The sequence below is a fragment of the Manis pentadactyla genome, chromosome 16, assembly GCF_030020395.1.
Source record: "Manis pentadactyla isolate mManPen7 chromosome 16, mManPen7.hap1, whole genome shotgun sequence".
Lineage (NCBI taxonomy): Eukaryota > Metazoa > Chordata > Mammalia > Pholidota > Manidae > Manis > Manis pentadactyla.
The window spans coordinates 29,074,603-29,093,803 of record NC_080034.1 but is presented as its reverse complement, the minus strand read 5'-3'; the positions used below and the strand labels follow the sequence as shown (position 1 = coordinate 29,093,803).

The 19,201-nt window shown below is 43.3% G+C and overlaps 1 long non-coding RNA gene across 1 annotated transcript in view; it reads right to left on the bottom strand.

Moving 5' to 3' along the window:
- LOC130681324 (uncharacterized) overlaps positions 1 to 17,699 on the bottom strand; it is a 38,411-nt gene extending 20,712 nt beyond the window's left edge. The window contains exons 1-2 of the long non-coding RNA XR_008994377.1: positions 17,536 to 17,699; positions 14,419 to 15,016 (exon numbers count right to left, since the gene is read on the bottom strand). This is a non-coding gene — a long non-coding RNA (uncharacterized LOC130681324). The remainder of the gene's footprint in view (positions 1 to 14,418; positions 15,017 to 17,535) is intronic.
- Between the last annotated feature and the right edge of the window lie 1,502 nt (positions 17,700 to 19,201).

The following is a 19,201-nucleotide window of genomic DNA, read 5'->3' as shown; positions in this document are numbered from 1 at the left end:
GCCAATCGGTCAGGAAAGAGCCCCTTTCACAGGTGGAAGAGAGCAGGGAGCTCAAGTCAGTGCCTCCCTCCCTCCCCACAGTCAGCCAGGCCGACCACCCACACCCCGTATCAGAGGAGCTGCAGAAAAGGCTGTGCCCTCGTCAAGTTTCCACTCTTCCAGAATGTTCCAGCCCCACCTAATGTCCTGCCTGAACGTCTGGCTTACTGTTTCACAGAACCAGCCCATTATAGAAAGGAAATAAAATCCAAAGACCTGGGATGCACACAGAGAGCTAAGTCCTCCCCAGGTGCACTACCAAAGAACGTGGAAAGAACTGACAGGATCGGTCTAGGTCCTCAGCTTTGAGGTGATATTCTGGGTATCATTCAACTATTATTGATTGAGTGCCCAGTCAGAACAAGGCACTGTCAATGCACACCCAGTTAAGTCTGTACCAGGGTTCGGAGATGATTACGTTTCACCAGTGCACAGACAGCAACATGGAGTTAAGCCCTCTGTCCAGGAACAGGGAACAACTGCTCCTTATTGATTTACATGAGCAGAAAAAGGATATGCCAATTTGCAAAAGATTTGTAGCCTCTGCTATGCCTGGAACGTTGCCAGAAAACTCGGGAAAGAATACATCCGCGCACACACAGAGAGCAGCAAGACGTACTATGCAAATGTAAGGTCACCAAGAGGCTGCATCACTACAAACGTTTCCCACCCTTTTAACCATCCTTCTCCCACCATCTCCCTCTTTCCTCTTCCACGGAAGACTGCGAACTTATTTTTCCACGACTTTAAATCACTGTTGTAAGAAGCAATTTACGGAAGGAAGAGCAAAGAAATGTACTGTTCTTCACTGCCAATTCTCCTACACACATCAGTCAATAGAAGAAAAACAGTAACACACACAGGAAGCTGTTCCCTGAAGTCATCCCCGAATCCCCGCTGAGCCAGCACAGCTCCAGGGCTGTTCGTGGAAGGGCTGCACGGCCACCATCGATAAGCCACAAGGAAAACCAGAAGAAAGCTAATTGGTCATGACACCATTTTCTGACTTCCATTATGACTCACTGTGGAGATACCGCACTCATTTTGTGGTAACTCTACTCAAACTTGCTTTTGAAAGACTTTTTTGCCAAAAAGATTAAATGCAAAGAGGGTAGGAGAGAAGAGAAAGTGTGTGATGGCGTAGTGGCAGATAAGGTAGGAACGGGTGCTCCAGGAAATGAGAAGTGTTTCAAAGCAGATCAGAGCCTAGAATCTTTGCGAAGGTACGGACTTTATGTGTCTCCTTTTCAGGAAAATAGGACCATTCCTGTCCACACTGCACAGGTTTTCTTCCAGGCATCTGTGGTGACAGCTGTTCTAGAAATACATGTTGTCTTCCTTCCTGGACATCATTACTTAGAATAGAGTGGAAAGACCAATGACAAGATGGTTGAGAATACACATGCCCCAGGGGAAGCTGAGACCAGAGGGCTGGGAGTCTAGAGGAAGGGGCCCCATGAGCTAGCTCAAGGAGGGAGGGGGGATACGGGAAGAGGCTCGGACCACCCCAAGTACACCTGTGACAGGGAAGAATCGTCTGCAATATTTAAAAGACCTGGAAAAGTAATGACTCTCTACCATCTTACTACACTGATGGATAGTGAGTGCAATGGGGTGTGTGAGGGGGACTTGATTTTATGGGTGAATGTGGGAATCACAATGTTCCTCATCAAAACCTTCATAAGATTGTGTATCAATATACCCTAATAAAAAATTTTAAATAACCACTTAAAAAAAAAGTTCTGGTGAAACCAGGAACATTATTTTGTGAACTTTCAAGTAGTGTTGTTAACTAGAATCACCGTGCTACACACTAGATCTCCAAAACTTACTCATCTTGTAACTGAAAGTTTGTACCCTTTGACTAATATCTCCCCATTCCTTCAACCTTCCATCCCCTAGAAATGTCCATTCTGTTTCTATGAATTTGTTTTTTTTGGAGTCCACATGGTACTTGCCTTTCTCTGAGTTATTTCCCTCTGCACAGTGCCCGCCAGGTCCATCCACGTTGTGACAAATGGCTAGATTTGCTTCCTTCTCATGGCTAAAGAATACACCATTACACACACACACTCACACACACACACGCACACAGACACACACACACACGCACACAGAGACACACACACACCTCTATCCATTCAAGGGTCATTATTTTTAAGGCATTTTGAAATCTGGATTCTTTAACATAAAGAACCTGTTTGAATAGAAAATCACCAAGTGCAAGAAGATGAATGAACCCCTTGCAGGGCGCCAGAGGTGTGTTTCCCGCACGCCCAGCTCCCCGACACAGGAGGAGCGTAACGGGCCCGCAGCGTCCATCATTAACTCCGGGAAACACCGGGGCTGGAAGGAGATCAGTGTCCCTCAGGGATGGAAGGGGCCTCGGAGCCCGCCCCGCACCTCACACCCACCCCAGGCCCTGGGTGTGGGCATACCCAGGGCCCACCCTGCTCCTCTCCCAGTCCTCACAGTCCTCCCTGGGGGTGCTCCGTACTTCCCCACAGGAACACTGGGCAGAACTTAAAATGATATATTTGTTAATGATAACAGATCAAAATGGAGACTGTTTGATTCATTAACTGTTTGCTAATGGCCAGGCATATGTGAGAGGCCCCATATGACATATTTTTCACCATTTAATTAATGCCTCTTTGTCCCAACAGTCAGTAGCCCTCCCTATAAGGGCAGCAGCCATGTGTACATTGCATGTTTGTAAATTCAACCCCTGACATAGATCTAGACATAATAGGCACTTAATAAACATGGGATAAATTCATATTGTTCAACCCCCTTACTTCAGAGAGGAGCATACTGTGCCTCTGAATAATTACATGCTATGGGCAAAGTCATACTCCCAGACGATGACATGCCCCACCCAGACTAAGGCCAGTGCTTCCTGAGGAAGAACGCTGACGGTAAAGGCTCATCAGACACTGCTTGGGGGAGACCAACTTTAAGGGAGGCATCATTTGGATTACAGCGCCCTGGAATTGGACAAAGAGCACTACATTCAAGCCCCAGGTCTGTGTCTCTGCAGTGGACACCTAGGAATAGCCTCGCAGTGCTCCTTTCCTCCTAACAAAGAGCCTCGCTGGCATTGCACTTCTGAAGAAGCTAACCTCACTCCGCAGCATCAGTACACACCCCAGGGTCACACCCAGCAAGGGAGTCCACAAGGAGCCTACAATGACCAATGCAGAGTCAACCAACACACTCACCCAGGTCGGCCTCAGTCAATGTCAAGACCTCTGCTTCTGATGCTGTTTGATGGTCCTTCGACCGTCGATGGAGCACTCATTCATGAGATTTACAACTCCCTAACACCAGCATGAAGCTCTGCATCAAACCATACCTGAAGCCCATCCCATGGCTGGATTTCTCAGTTACAAGAACCACTAAATTCCTTCTATTACTTAAGCCTGTCTGAGGGTTTTCTTTTGCGTGCAGCCAAAACAAAATCCTAGTATCTACACTGGAAAAGTAAACATGGAGAGAACTTTCACTTCAAAAGCACATCTTGTAGATCAATGAAGGACAAGAAAGGGCCTAAAACAATGTCTGGCACTTAACCAGCCCTAAATATTCTTTACTTCCATGGAAGGCTCCACCACCAAGTTCCTTTAAATAGTCTTTTCACCCAATACACTAAAGAAATGATTTACAAGTGATCTTACACTTAGCAAAGTAGCAAGAGCAGCCAAAAGTAAAGGCATAAAAAGGCTGAATGTCATTGATAACTGAAGCTCAATGCAAAGTGGAAACAAACATCCCTTAAGTTAAAATAAACATCTACATAATGTCTACAGGCACACAGAGTCACAGGCTTTATTATACACATACCCATGTATAAACAAAAATGTGATGCAATGAAAATCTAATTCTTACAAAACAAGAAGACGTTCGCTGCCTGAAGGGGGCCGTGATCAGCTGGGCTGCGTTTGGATCCCTCCCCGCCCACCCCGCTCCCTCCCCATCCCACCTCCCAGCAGGCACAGTACACACGGAGGGACCAGGACAAATAAGGTTCCGGTCAAGCGGGCTGATACCAAGACTGCGGTGCTCAGTAGAGAGGGATCCCTAGGCGAGCAGGACAAGCCAGAAAAAGGAGGTAGAGACGCGTCCTTGCAAGAACCATCCAGAGGCAAAGCCAGACAAGACGGGTTGCCTCAGTTCCACAGGGCAAAGTCCAGGACACACAGGGGAGAAAGGGCCAAGGAAGTCAGAGGTAAGAAACAACAGTGGGGAAGGGAGAGTGAAACTCAGCCAACAGTAGCCAATATCACCAATAGTCAATACTTACTAAGCACAACACCATTAACATCTTTACTTGTGTTACAGATCTCATTTCATTCTCACAAGAACCCATGAAACCATTATTCTTCCTATTTTTATACTTCCGGAAAAATTCTATCATACATAGTAGTAAAGAGAGCAGTTCATGAAACGTTATCTGTAATGTCCCATGATAAAACTCATCTATGGCAACTCTTGATTTATCGGTACTTCCACTACCTGCTTCTCACCACTGTTCTCACCCTCAGTACCAAAAAATCACCTGCAAGACATGTCAGCAAGCTCAGGCAAAAATCTGAGTCAACTTCATAGTTTTGACTTCGTAAGCTTATGGACTGGTTTCTAAAGCAAATGAATCTCCCTTCCCCTGGTAGGAATAGGCTCCATCTCTGCTCTGTCCTCAGCAGTGACCCCAGAAAACACCAGAGAGACAGCACACTTGTGCTTCCATGTGGGTCCCTCCCTGCCTCTGACCCGCAGACAAGGGAGGAGAGGCGATGAGGAAACCTGAAAGGAGCAGCCAGGGGAATGGAGGTGTAACAGCACAAGAGTGGTGCTGAGAGGGCACCTCTCATATTTATTGGTCAATGGTTGTTAACAATAAAATTCTGTTCAGGGGACTCAACACACAATCATTAATCAACCTCGAGCCCAACTCTCAACAGCCGCCAGTCTTCTGTAGCATAGCGAACAAGTTCTTACCTAGGGAACAAGTTCTTACACGGTGAACATTGCAAAGGGCAGTCACATCACAGAAACTGTTTCGGTTTTGATCACGCATCACGAACTATGAACAATCAAGTCAGATATGATTATTCATTGGATTTTTATGCTTGACTTATATGTGAATCCCACACTGCCACATCTAAAAACATGAGGGAAAGATCTCCAAATCCCACCCAATCTCCATATATTTCATTAGGGACAGACCTTTGCCTCTTGGCACACTAATGCTGACTGAATTCCTTGGTTCTTTTCCTCATGAGTATGTTAACTTTGTCTTTCCAACCAGATCATGCACTCTGACCCTGTAAGTCCACTGCCTAAACCTCTTCAGGATCAAATCCAAACTACTGCCCGTAGGCAGAAAGGGCTGCCACATCTGGCACTCACATATCTCCCTAGTTTGTCACCACTCCTAACATCCCAAGGACATGGAAGATCTTCATGTTCTAATGTGCAGCTCCAGCTGTCGGCAAGCATTTTCCCGCCTCTTACCCTTTGACTGAAATGTCGTCCTCTTCGAAGCCACCTGCCAGGGTCCCCATGCAGCCTGGCTATGGCTAACATTCCTTTCCTTACCTTCAGAGAGCCTTTTGTGATAATCCATGCTATCCCAAGACTGAGCTGGGAACCATGCCTCTGTATTCCCATAATGCCTTGTACATCTCTTTCTGCATACCTACCACACTGTTTATACTGACTGGTCCTTAGGTCTCCCACTGCCCATTTGATGCAGAACTCCTTCAGCATTTACTTTTTTAATCCCTTATTTTTTGCATTTAATGGAAACCCAGGACACAGTGAGTTCATTTGGACTGAGTCCAAGTAAGAGTATTTATGAATATCTGCACAAGGAGCTGGAGATCTAGTAGCTAAGTAGAAATATACTTTTGCTCATTTTTTAGTCTCCCATGCCTCACAAAGGACCCAGAACATAATAGGCCTTCAGATGATGTTTACTGAACAAAACAAGGCAATGGAAGTGTAAGACGATAGCCAGATGGATAGCAGGGAGCACACCTTCCACTTTGTAAAGTCTCTCACGAGGGCTTCAAGGCTGGTAGATGCTTAGGTGTCTGACTGACCCACCCAGGTAATAAGCCCCTAGGGTCCGTTGCCCACCATGCACTGGAACTTCTTCCAACTCTCCTAATCCTTCTCTCCTCTTCCACTAATCCTAATGCTCACTTACTGGAGAGACAAGCATGTGGTCATCCTGCCTGCGCCCTTCACGGTGATGCTGACTTAATCACCCCTTCCATCAGGCCCTTGTCTGACCCTGTCCGCACACTCCTACTCTCTGGAGCACCCCACTCCCGCTCAGGACGCACTATCACCCCAATCATGAGAGCTAGCCTTTTCTGGGCCTGGGCCCACTCAGCCATGGATTTGTTAGCAATGCCACATCACCGCCATGAGGACTGTTCAAAGCACTGGGCGTCAAGGTACCAATCCCACCCACCACCCAATCTTGGTACATGCATCTTGTAACATTCTTCCAGTTTAAGAAAAAACTGCTTTGAGAAACGCCATATCACTATGAGCACTGCCTTGGACTTTGTCTACTTGTATTGACTAAAGTATGTTGTGGGGTCTGGGGGGTAGGAGGCAGCCACGAGAGAGAGGGGGAGTCATCACATCTCTCCCTGCAGTCAAGTTACAGTTTCTGCTTTGAGGTAAGCATTAAAAGTTAGATTCCACTAGTATTCTCTTTGCCAATCACAATTGAATCATCCTAAATTCCCCACCAGATGTAAGCTACAGGATCCTGTACTTTGTGTTCTATAGTCATTTTATGTTCCCCTGAAAAATAAAGATGTTTTATTATGGTAATCAGCAGGTTATCAAGCACTCACCCTCCCTCCACAGTAAATCAAATCAGATATATCTTCCCCCAGCTATTTTTTTAAGGCCTTTCATTTGTTCCAGAAGTTGTAACAATTTTTCAGTGATGGTCCTGGGTTTATTGATTCACAAATGGCCCAAGTCTGTAAAGTAGGTTTATTTTTCTTTGCATACAAAGGGGTTAAAGGGAGGATTTAACCTCCTAATTTACAGGTAGCACTAACCTTTTTTTTTTTTTGCCTTTTAGGAATTATACATGTAAGCTTGTGATGCAAAAATCAACTAAGACCCCAAATCTATAACCAAAGAGGAAGGACATTCTAAGGGCCCCTCAAGCCAACATGCCACAACACAATTTATTTCTGTACCTCTATGTCCCTGAATAGACTTTCCATTCCAAAATTTTGCAATAATTTATTCATCTGACACAGATGACTTCCACTCTAACACCTCTGAGGCCTTAGACAAATTTTGTTTTATCTCATGTGAAATACTGATGACTATCCTTCATAGCAGTGATCCTTTACAAATCTGGGCTAATGAGGCAGAAATGCTCATAGATGCTCCTTACCAAATAGCCATTCATTACTCTGTTAGCCTGAAACTCTTGAAAGAATGGAGTGGTATTAGAACAGTGAAAACAAAGAGAAGGCTGGTGTTCTTCAAGGCCTAGGAGGAGCAGAGTTGTTGTGACAAGAGAAAGTGGGTTAGACAGTTTAGCAGGCTCCTGAACACCATCAAAAGGAAAAGTGCCCTGATTAAATTGTCTCAAGCGGGCACAGAGTATGAACCAACTGAGCAACCCAGTTAATCACTTCCCTTGAGGCTCAGTTTCCTTATCCATGAAATGGGATTGTTCTAAGCAGCCAATGAGATAATATTTTAAATAAGGATCTTTTAGTAACTTTATACAAAGCTTTTTGGCATTATACCACCTGAGAAGCTGAGCACGTCTGGGTGAAATGTTTCAACCTGTACATTAAATAAGCACAGTGAGATGAGCCCTTAGCTCCTGAATATCCAGGAGCTGTTAGTCCTAGAGGTGAAGGTATTCCTGAGAATACTACTTATTTATAAAGCACCCTCTTAGGACTACAATTACAGCACCTATTCTACGAAACATGTCACTCAGGAGAGCATTTCACAAAGCCTCCACAAAGCCCAGGCAGAGTGCAGCCATCGCTTCCCTCACTCCCGCAACATAAGCACAAACGAGCCTGACGACGTCACTGAGAAGAGGGCCCACTGCTGGGCTGACGGCGGGATTACCACGTGCTCAGATGGCCCACACAGGAGAGACAGAACCACGGTGTTGCCGTATGCACTGACAGCCTTTCACTGCAAATAGGAAAAAATACAAAAGGGAATTCGAAAATGCAGCAACATCATCTATTACATCAACAAAAACGACAAACACCACATGATCATCTCCATAGATGCTGAAAAAGCATTCGACAAAATTCAACATCCATTCATGACAAAAACTCTCAACAAAATGGGCATAGAGGGCAAGTACCTCAATATAATAAACGCCATATATGACAATTCCACAGCCAACAAGATACTGAACCGCGAGAAGCTGAAAGCTTTTCCTCAAAGATCGGGAACAAGACAGGGATGCCCAATCTCCCCACTGTTATTCAGCATAGTACTGGAGGTCCTAGCCACGGCAAGCAGACAAAACAAAGAAACACAAGACATCTAGATTGGCAAAGAAGAAGATAAACTGTCACTATTTGCAGATGACATGATATTGTACATAAAAAAACCTAAAGGCTCCACTCCAAAACTACTAGAACTAATATCTGAATTCAGTAAAGTTGCAGGATACAAAATTAAAACACAGAAATCTGTTGCTTTCCTATACACTAATGATGAAATAGCAGAAAGACAAATCAGGAAAACATTCCATTCACAATTGCATCAAAAAGAATAAAATACCTAGGAATAAACCTTAGCAAGGAAGTGAAAGACCTATACCCTAAAAACTACAAGACACTCTTAAGAGAAATTAGAGAGGACATTAACAAATGGAAACGCATCCCATGCTCTTGGCTAGGAAGAATTAATGTTGTCAAAATGTCCATCCTGCCTAAAGCAATATACAGATTTGATGCAATCCCTATCAAATTACCAACAGCATTCTACAACGAACTGCAACAAATACTTCTAAAATTCATATGAAACCACCAAAGACCATGAATCAGCAAAGCAATCCTGAGGAGGAAGAATAAAGTGGGGGGAATCTCGCTTCCCAACTTCAAGCTCTACCACAAAGCCACGGTAATCAAGACCATTTAGTACTGGCACAAGAACAGACCCACAGACGAGTGGAACAGAATACAGACTCCACACATTAACCCAAACATATACGGTCAATTAATATATGATAAAGGAGCCATGGACATACAATGGGGAAATTACAGCCTCTTCAACAGCTGGTGTTGGCAAAACTGGACAGCTACATGTAAGAGACTGAAACTGGATCATTGTCTAACCCCAGACACAAAAGTAAATTTGAAATAGATCAAAGACCTAAATGTAAACCATGAAACCATAAAACTCTTAGAAAAAAACATAGGCAAAAGTCTCCTGGACATAAACATGAGCGACTTCTTCATGAATGTATCCCCCCATGCAAGGGAAACAAAAGCAAAACTGAACAAGTGGGACTATATAAAGCTGAAAAGCTTCTCTACAGCAAAGGACACCATCAATAGAACAAAAAGGCATCCTACACTATGGGAGAATATATTCATAAATGACAGATCTGATAAAGGGTTGCCATCCAAAATATATAAAGAGCTCATGCACCTCAACAAACAAAAAAGCAAATAATCCAATTAAGAAATGGTCAGAGGAGCTGAACAGACATTTCTCCAAAGAAGAAATTCAGATTGGCCAACAGACACATGAAAAGATGCTCGTCACTAGTCATCAGAAAAATGCAAATTAAAACCACAATGAGATATCACCTCACACCAGTAAGGATTGCCACCATCCAATACACAAACAATAACAAATGTTGGCAAGGTTGTGGAGCAAGGGGAACCCTCCTACACTGCTGGTGGCAATATTAAATTAGTTCAACCATTGTGGAAATCAGTATAGAGGTTCCTCTAAAAGCTCAAAATAGAAATACCATTTGACCCAGGATTCCACTCCTAGGAATTTACCCTAAGAATGCAGCAGCCCAATTTGAAAAAGACATATGTACCCCTATGCAGCACTATCTACAATAGCCAGAAAATGGAAGTGACCTAAGTGTCCATCAGTAGATGAATGGATAAAGAAGATGTGGTACATATACACAATGGAATATTACTCAGCCATAAGAAGAAAACAAATCCTACCATTTGCAACAACATGGATGGAGCTAGAGGATATTATGCTCAGAGAAATGAGCCAGGCGGAGAAAGACAAGTATCAAATGATTTCACTCATCTGTGGAGTATAACAACAAAGGAAAAACTGAAGGAACAAAACAGCAGCAAACTCACAGAACCCAAGAATGGACTAACAGTTACCAAAGGGAAAAGGACTGGGAAGGATGGGTGATAAGGGAGGGATAAAGGGGAAGAAAAGGAGGCATTACTATTAGCAGACATAATGTAGGAGGGGCGGGCACGAGGAGGGCTGTACAACACAGAGAAGACAAGCAGTCACTCTACAGCGTCTTAGTATGTGGATGGACAGTGACTATAATGGGGTTTCTGGGGGGGCTCGGTGATGGGGGGAGTCTGGTAAACATAATGTTCCTCATGTAATTGTAGATTAATGATACCAAAATTAAAAAGAAATAAATAATAAATAAATAACAGGGCACAAAAGTATGAATAATTGTCAGGAAAAAAGACAGTCCTTCAATAACTAGGAGGCACTCAACCCACTTATAAGAGAAATGCAAATTAAAACAATACTCTATCATCTTTTGTAAAGACAAAGATCAAAGAGTGTAACAGTTTGGACACGGGGGTGGGCAAACAAGACTTCTCTTAAATCTTTCCTCCACAGAGAAATTTAGCAAAATATATCAGCTTTTTGAATTTATATTTCTTTTACCTGGCAATTTTACTTTCAGAATTAATCTTATAAATTCACATATATGCAAAATGCTACTTGTTCACGGATAGTCTTTTTGCCTAACAAACTTTTAGAGTCCAAAAAATATCTATTGATCTGGGTCTTGGCAAATAAGTTATGGTGTGTACACGTGACAGAATACCAAGAAGACATTTTAAGAAATGGGCTGTTCTATATGTACTTACATACAAAAACTGACAAAATATAGAGCAAAATACTAAAACTAAATGTAGTATGCTGTCACTTGTACTTCAAAATAATTATATTCAAATACACACACACACACATATGCTTGTCTGCACACTCACGGGATGGGCGAGAAGAAACCAACCAAGTGTGAAGTTGCAGTGAGCGCTCTCCCCTACCTGCCTCTTCAGTAGTAGCTGGAGAGTCTGTGCTAAAAGCCCTGAAAATCTTGCTGCAGCCCATGTAATTCCACTTCTACTAATCCATCCTGAAGTACTGAAAAACCTTTCTGTTCACATGGGTCCAAAGTCTTATCTATCCTCAAGAAAAGTTGGAAACAAGTACCGTGGGTGTTGGCTGTGCCATTTAATAATCCTCAGTTCTGGGCAGAGTACCACAGAGAAGAGAGCTGCTCAGAAAGAAAGCCCAGGAGATCTTTAGAGGCTCTTGAATATTCAGCTGAGTAAAGACCAACGCATGTATGTCTGGCAACTACCAAGAAAATGCCAACAGAAAATATTAGAAGGAATTATATCTATAGTTCATACAGGTGCAAGAATAATGCCTCCTATCCACAACTAGAAAGAGAAACCTCATGATTTGGGGCCCTCAAGAGAAAAATCAGAAGAGTTTTGCTTCAGTAGTATGAGGGAAGAAAAACAACAGCCTTGGATTGGTCCCACTTAACAGGGCTTAATAGCAAGACATGATAGAATAAAACTGTCTCCAAGTGATTTAACCATATCCTAAAAGTAGTTCAAAAAATGTTAGAGGTATGCAGTATATCTAGCACTCAATAAGATTAAATTCATAAAGTCTATCAGCCAATCAAAAATTACCAGGCATGCAAAAAACAGAAAAATAAGACACATAATAAGAAAAAGCAATGAATCAGAACTGAACTGGAAATGACACAAGTGACAAACTTAGTATACAGGAGATTTAAATGATCGTTATATGTTTATTCCATATGTTCAGGAAGCTACAGGAATGGTTGAAGGTAAGTATAGATGTGGAATATACAAACAAAACTCTCATACCAAATTTCTAATGATTAAAAAAATACCATTTCTGACATGAATAATATACCGGATGGGATGAACAGTGGACTTGAACTTACACAAAAGTAATAAACTTGAATGCATAGCAACAGCAACTGTCCAAAATGAAAAACAGACTGTAAAGAGACTAAAAAATATAGAAGAAGCAGAGCTCCAGTGAACTCTGGTTCAGCCCCATTTTACTTGAGTCTCTATAAGAGAGGAGAAAGAGGGAATTAAAGAAAAAAACGGCCAAAATCTTCCAAATTTGATGAAACTATAAACCCACAGACCCAAGAAGCTCAATGAATCCCAAGTACAAGAAAAAAAAAAAAAAAAAACACATGAAGTCACTTTATAATCAAACTGCTTAAAACAAACGGTAAAGAGAAAACCTCAAAACTAATCAAAGAAATAAGACACTGTATGTGGAGGAACAAAGATAGTGATGGCGGAACATTTCTCATCAGAAACAATCAAAAACAGGGAACAGCAGAGGAACACCTTTAAAGTGATGAAAGGAAAAATCCTCACCCTGTAAGTTTTTACCCATTAAAAATATCTTTCAAATAATGAATATGAAAGCCTTAGTGCCTCTGGAAATTTGAATTGTATGGAGATGAATAATGAATAAGCAGAATTTGGTAGAGAAAAAAAGTAGTGGGAAAGTAAAACTTTTGAAACATACAAAAGCTAAAACAATTCACCAGTAGACGTGCACTACAAAAAATGTGAAGTCCTTCAAGTAACACCAAAGTGAGGCCACATGAAAATATCTATCTAAACAAAGGAATGATGAGCATAAGAACTATATAAACATTAAATCTCACTATTAAATCTCCTTAAAATAAAATCAAGTGTTTACAACAACAACAACAACAAAAGAATAATCCTCAGTTCTGCTAGACAGAACAAGAAAACTCGATGGATGGGACTTAGGACATGTCAAGTACAGATTGTAAACAAGCATGGAGCTTGCAAGACATGTTAGTCATAAATGAAGTAGAACACATATGGTCTAAACATAGACAGGAAGGGATCGAAGAACCAAGTGGTCACCGAGTACTCATGAGCACCCAAAATCGGCCACCCACTGCTGGTACCCATTCTGGATCAAAGCGTCTGCCTGAGACAGGGGGAGACAAGCTCTTGATACCCAAGAGGGGCTCTGACAAGAGACCTACAGCCAGGCATGCTTGCCTCTGCTCTTCTCCAACAGAGCGTGTGTGTATGGGCTCCGGGCCCCTTCCATCTCCCGAGTCCCGATGCCCATTCCCAGATCTGGTCCTCAGGACCACATCCTCAGCAGGGAATGGCGTGCAGGCAGACAGAAAGGGACAGGCTATGTGAATGCTGCCCAAGCCAGGATCCAAATACTATAGTCTAATATATAAACCTACTCAGTCTTCTTTCCCTTGCTTCTTAGGGTGTTTGAATCATTTATTAAGTCAATTTAAACAGCTTAATTTGGTCTGTGGGTCCGTTTATGTCTTCTAGGACAGTACCTTTGGAGGCCACAATAGAATCAAGATAATTTCCCGCCACCACAAATACAGGAAATGATTAGGTAAATTCTCCTATATCTACATAACAAATTATCTATTCAAACTACATTTACACAGTTTCAAACAACATAAACATTGTTAATATTAATTGAAAATAAACTATAAATACAAACAGAATGCTATTTAAAGTATCCAAATTTTATTGAAGGAAAAGCTTTTAGATTTATGTATATACTTAAGGAAATGCACTAAAATATTACCAAGTTATCTCGAAGGTAAATATATACACGGGATCTTTAAATTTTTTTATATTTTTCCAATGTGTTACTTTTATAATCTGGAAAAACTATAAACTCTAAAATATGCACAGAGAAGTTCAAGATTCAAGATGGCGGGATGAGAGGTGAGAAGGAGAACTCCTCCCAAAAACACAAATAGCATGAAAATGTAGTTAATTCATGCAACTGACCCTAAAACAGCCATAGGAAAGACAGCTGCACCAGACTGCAGGCCGACCTCACGAAGAGAGCGGACCTCACCAAACAGGGAAACGAACGAAGGCCTTGATCAGGCGGGACCCGAATCCTTCCCCCGCCCCAGCTCACCGGCGGGAGGAAGAGAAACTGGGCAGGGGAGGGGCTGGAGGCCTGGGACTGCAGAACACCCGGTCCCGGGGCTCTGCTTTGCGAGCAGAAACCTACCTTGTGTGGTGCTCTGGCGGATGGGCAGCTCGGACAGGCAGAGTGCTTGAGAGACTTGACATTCCGGCCATTTGTGGAGGACGGGATCCACACCCGGCCGCTCCGGGTCACGGGAAAGGCAGGCGGTCTGAGAGGCTTCCTTGCAGCGAGAGGGCTGCTGAGGGGGCGGGCTTTGCGCGAAGGTCGCGGCACGTGGGAGGAAAGAGCATGACAAGCATGTCTGCCTGGGAGAGGGGAGAGCTGGACGAGCTTGTCTGCACGTGCTCTGCCAGCATGTTGGGAACTTTGGGGAGCTTCAGGCGCTCCATCCCCCTGTCTGTCTGCTCAGCTCCGAATTCCCCCACTGTCACACGCAGCCTGATGCGCCCCCCTCCCAGCCTGCCGGCACCGGGTCGCAAACCAGCAGTCACTGTGCTGGCGTCGGAGCAGCCATAGGGGAGGCCCCGTCCACCACAGCTAGAGATGCAGAGCAACGAGGCTTACACCTGTGTGCTTGGCCCACTGGCTCTGACACCAGAGACAGACAACGCTCACAGGAATCAGCAAACAGATCTCTCCTCCCCCCAGGCAGCAGCTCCGCGACCCTACGGCCCCCAACCTCACTCTACGGGCTGAGCAGCTACAGAGACTGGAGCTTGTGGGCGCTAGTGGGCACCTCACAGAAATAAGAAATGTAAAAAGAGCATGCTTCACACCAAAATATCACAAACCCGAGAAAAACGCCCAAATGAAACAACTCACCAATCTGCCTGAAACAGAGTTCAAAATAAGAAAGACATATGCACCCTTATGTTGATCGCAGCACTATCTACAATAGCCAAGAAATGGAAGCAACTTAAGTGTCCATCAGGAGACAAATGGATAAAGATGTGGTACATATACACAATGGAGTATGATTCAGCCATAAGAGGAAAGCAAATCCTACCATTTGCAACAACATGGATGGAGCTAGAGGGTATTATACTCAGTGAAATAAGTCAGGCAGAGAAAGACAAGTACCAAATGATTTCACTCATCTGTGAAGTATAACAACAAAGCAAAAACTGACGGAACAAAACAGCAGCAGACTCACAGAACACAAGAATGGACTAACAGGTAGCAAAGGGAAAAGGACTGGGGAGGATGGGTGTTAAGGGAGGGATAAGGGGGAAAGAACAAGAGGCATTACTGTTGGCAGACATAATGTAGGGAGGGTGAGCACCGGGAGGGCTGTACAACACAGAGAAGACAAGTAGTCCCTCTATAGCATCTTAGTATGCTCATGGACAGTGACTGTAATGGGGTACGTGGGGGGGACTTGGTGATGGGGGGAGTGCAGCAAACATAATGTTCATCATGTAATTATAGATTAATGATACCAAAATGAAAAGAAGTAAATAATAAATAAATAACAGGGCACAAAAGTATGAAAAATTGTCAGGAAAAAAGGCAGTCATTCAATAAGTTACAGGCACTCAACCCCACGTATAAGAGAAATGCAAATTAAAACAATACTCTATCATCTTTTGTAAAGACAAAGATCAAAAAGTGTAACCGTTTGGACCCGGGAATGGGGAAACAAGACTTCTCTTAAATCTTTTCTCAACAGAGAAATTTAGCAAAATATACCAGTTTTTGAATTTATATTCCTTTTACCAGCAACTTTTAAGAATTAATCTTATAAATTTACATATATGCAAAATAGTGTGGAGGCAGAGAGAAAGAGACAGGCTTCATGAATGTTGCCCAAGCCAGGATCCAAATACTATAGTCTAATATATTCACCTACTCTGTCTCATTTCCCTGGCGTCTTAGGGTGTTTGAATCATTTATTAAGTCAATTTAAACAGCTTAATTTGCTCTGTGTGTCTGTTTTTGTCTTCTAGGACAGTATCTTTGGAGGCCACAATACCATCAAGATAATTTCCCGCCACCACAATTACAGGAAATGATTAGGGAAAATTCTCCTATATCCACATAACAAATTTTCTATTTAAACTACATTTACACAGTATGAAATAACATCAGCATTGTTAATACTAATAGAAAAACAAAAAATAAATATGAACAGAATGTAATTATAAATATTCAAATTTTATTGTAGGGAAAGGTTTCTTTACAGCTTTATGTATATACTTGCACTAAAATGTTACCAAGTTATCTGCAAGGTAATGATATACACATGACCTTTAAATCTTTTTATATTTTTCATACGTGGTACTTTTGTAATCTGGAAAAATCATAAACTCTTAAATAGGCACAGTGAAGTTCAAGGTTCAAGGTGGCGGCGAGAGAAGTGAGACGGAGTCCACAAAGAGCATGAAAATGTAGTTGATTCAGGCATGTAACCCTAAAACAGCAACAGGAAAGAGGGCTGCACCAGACTGCAGGCCAACCTCACGAACAGAGCGGACCTCACCCAAAAGGGAAACGAACGAAGGCTTTGATTCAGCGGAACCCGAGCCCTTCCCCGGCACCAGCTCACCGGCGAGAGGAGGAGAATCACGGAGTGGGGGGTGGAGGCCTGGGACTGCCGAACACCCGCCCCGGCGCTCTTCTTTGAGAGCAGAAACCTACCTTGTGCTGGGCTATGGGGGATGGCAGCTCTGACAGGCGGAGTCTTGAGAGACTTGACATTCCGGCCGATTGTGGAGGACGGGATCCCCACCCGGCCGCTCTGGGTCACGGGAAAGGCAGGCGGTCCGAGAGGCTTCCTTGCAGCGAGAGGGCTGCTGAGGGGGCGGGGTGAGCGCAGAGCTTGCCGCGCGGAGGAGGGGAGACATGGATGGGCTTCTCTGCGCGCGCTCGGACCAGCAGGTTAGGAACTTTGGGGAGCTGCAGGCGCTCCATCCCCCTGACTGCGTGCATGGCTCCGAGGCCCCCACTGTTACACGGGGACTGCTTGCGCCTCCCTCCAAGCCTGCTGGCACCGGTTCACAGACTGGCAGTCACTCTGCTGGCATCAGGCCACCCAGAAAGAGGCCCGGCCCACCACTGCTAGAGACCCTGAGCACAGAGGCTTCCACCTGTGTTTTCCGCCCACTGGCTCTGACACCTGACACAGACAGCGCAGACGGGAATCAGGAAACAGATCTCTCCTCCCCCCGGCAGCACCTCCACTCCCCTACGGCCCCCAACCTCACTCTACGGGCTGAGCAGCTCCAGAGACTGGAGCCTCTGGGCACTAGTGGGCACCTCACAGAAATATCAAATGTCAAAAGAACACGGTTCACACCAAAATCTCAAAAACCACAGAAAAAGGCCCAAATGAAACTGAACTCAACAATCTGCCTGAAAGAGAGTTCAAAATAAAAAACACATATGCACCCTAATGTTCATAGCAGCACTATCTACAATAGCCATGAAATGGAAGCAACCTAAGTGTCCATCAGTAGACAAATGGATAAAGAAGATGTGGTACATATACACAATGATTCAACCCCAAGAAGAAAAGAAATCCTAGCATTTGCAACAACATGGATGGAGCTAGAGGATATTATGCTCAGTGAAATAAGCCAGGCGGAGAAAGACAAGTATCAAATGATTTCACTCATCTGTGGAGTATAACAACAAAGAAAAGCTGTAGGAACAAAACAGCAGCAGACTCACAGAACCCAAGAATGGACTAACAGTTACCAAAGGGAAAGGGACTGGGGAGGATGGGTGGGAAGGGAGGGATAAGGGGGAAAATGGGGCATTACTGTTAGCACACAGAATGTAGGGGCGTGGGGGCACGGGGAAGGCAGTATATTCAGAGAAGACAAGTAATGATTCTATAGCATCTCACTGCGCTGATGGACTGTAGTAATGGGGTATGTGGTGGGGACTTGATAATAGGGGGAATCTAGTAACCATAATGTTTTTCAAGTAATGGTACATTAATGATATCAAAATAAAAATAAATAAAAAAAGTTTTAAATGTGAATCTTTAAGTTGGCTTCTGTCTCTTTAAGAAGAGAGAACTCTCAAGTCCTGAGTTCCAATCTCGAGGAGGGGGCCTCGAGCCAGTTCAGTTGACTTTCAGCTGCGGAAGCGGGACGTTGCAGGAACTCCTCTCTGAGAGTAGTTTGTAAACGCGAAGCTTTCAAAGTTGGCTAATTGATTACTTAAGGATCAAGACCGATAGCTTGCAGAGGTTTGTTTCCCTTGTACTGGTTTGTTACTTTGTATGGACACTTTTCACTTAACCCAGGTTTGTTACTTTGTGTGGACACTTTTCAGGTAACCCAGCAACACTAATTATGGTGATGAAAGATTTTGTGAAACAGTTGAATGAAATTTAAGTAAGTTCAGAAACAACATGCCTTCTTCAACTCTCAAATTTGACAAGTCCATTCAAATTGGACAACAGTCAGATGCCATCTGTCAGTTTCTTCCCTCTTCTTTCATTCAGCTTCCCTCTTCTTTCAAAAAGTATTGACACTTTTCAGCGACTGCTGGTCATTTCTAGTTACTAAGGAGGGATTTCATGCCTCACCAAGATGCCTGTAAAAGTCATACTAGCATGCGTTTCATTTGTATAGTGATCCGTTACTAACAAAGTTCGGTCCTATTGGAAAAAATAAAGTATATTCCGTTCTCATTTTTAATACCTTTCAGAAATTCTTGTACTTTGATTTCAAGTGAGTGGTAAATGATTGCTTTCTAAAAACCTCAAACCATACAGAAACCTGTAATGCAAAAGATGAAAGCTCTCAACACAGTGCTGTCAATTTCTACCCTATAAATTCAGTCCCAAAATAAGGGTATGTTTTGTTCGTCCCCGTCGTATATCAACATAAGTTGTTTTACAAAAAGGAATCCT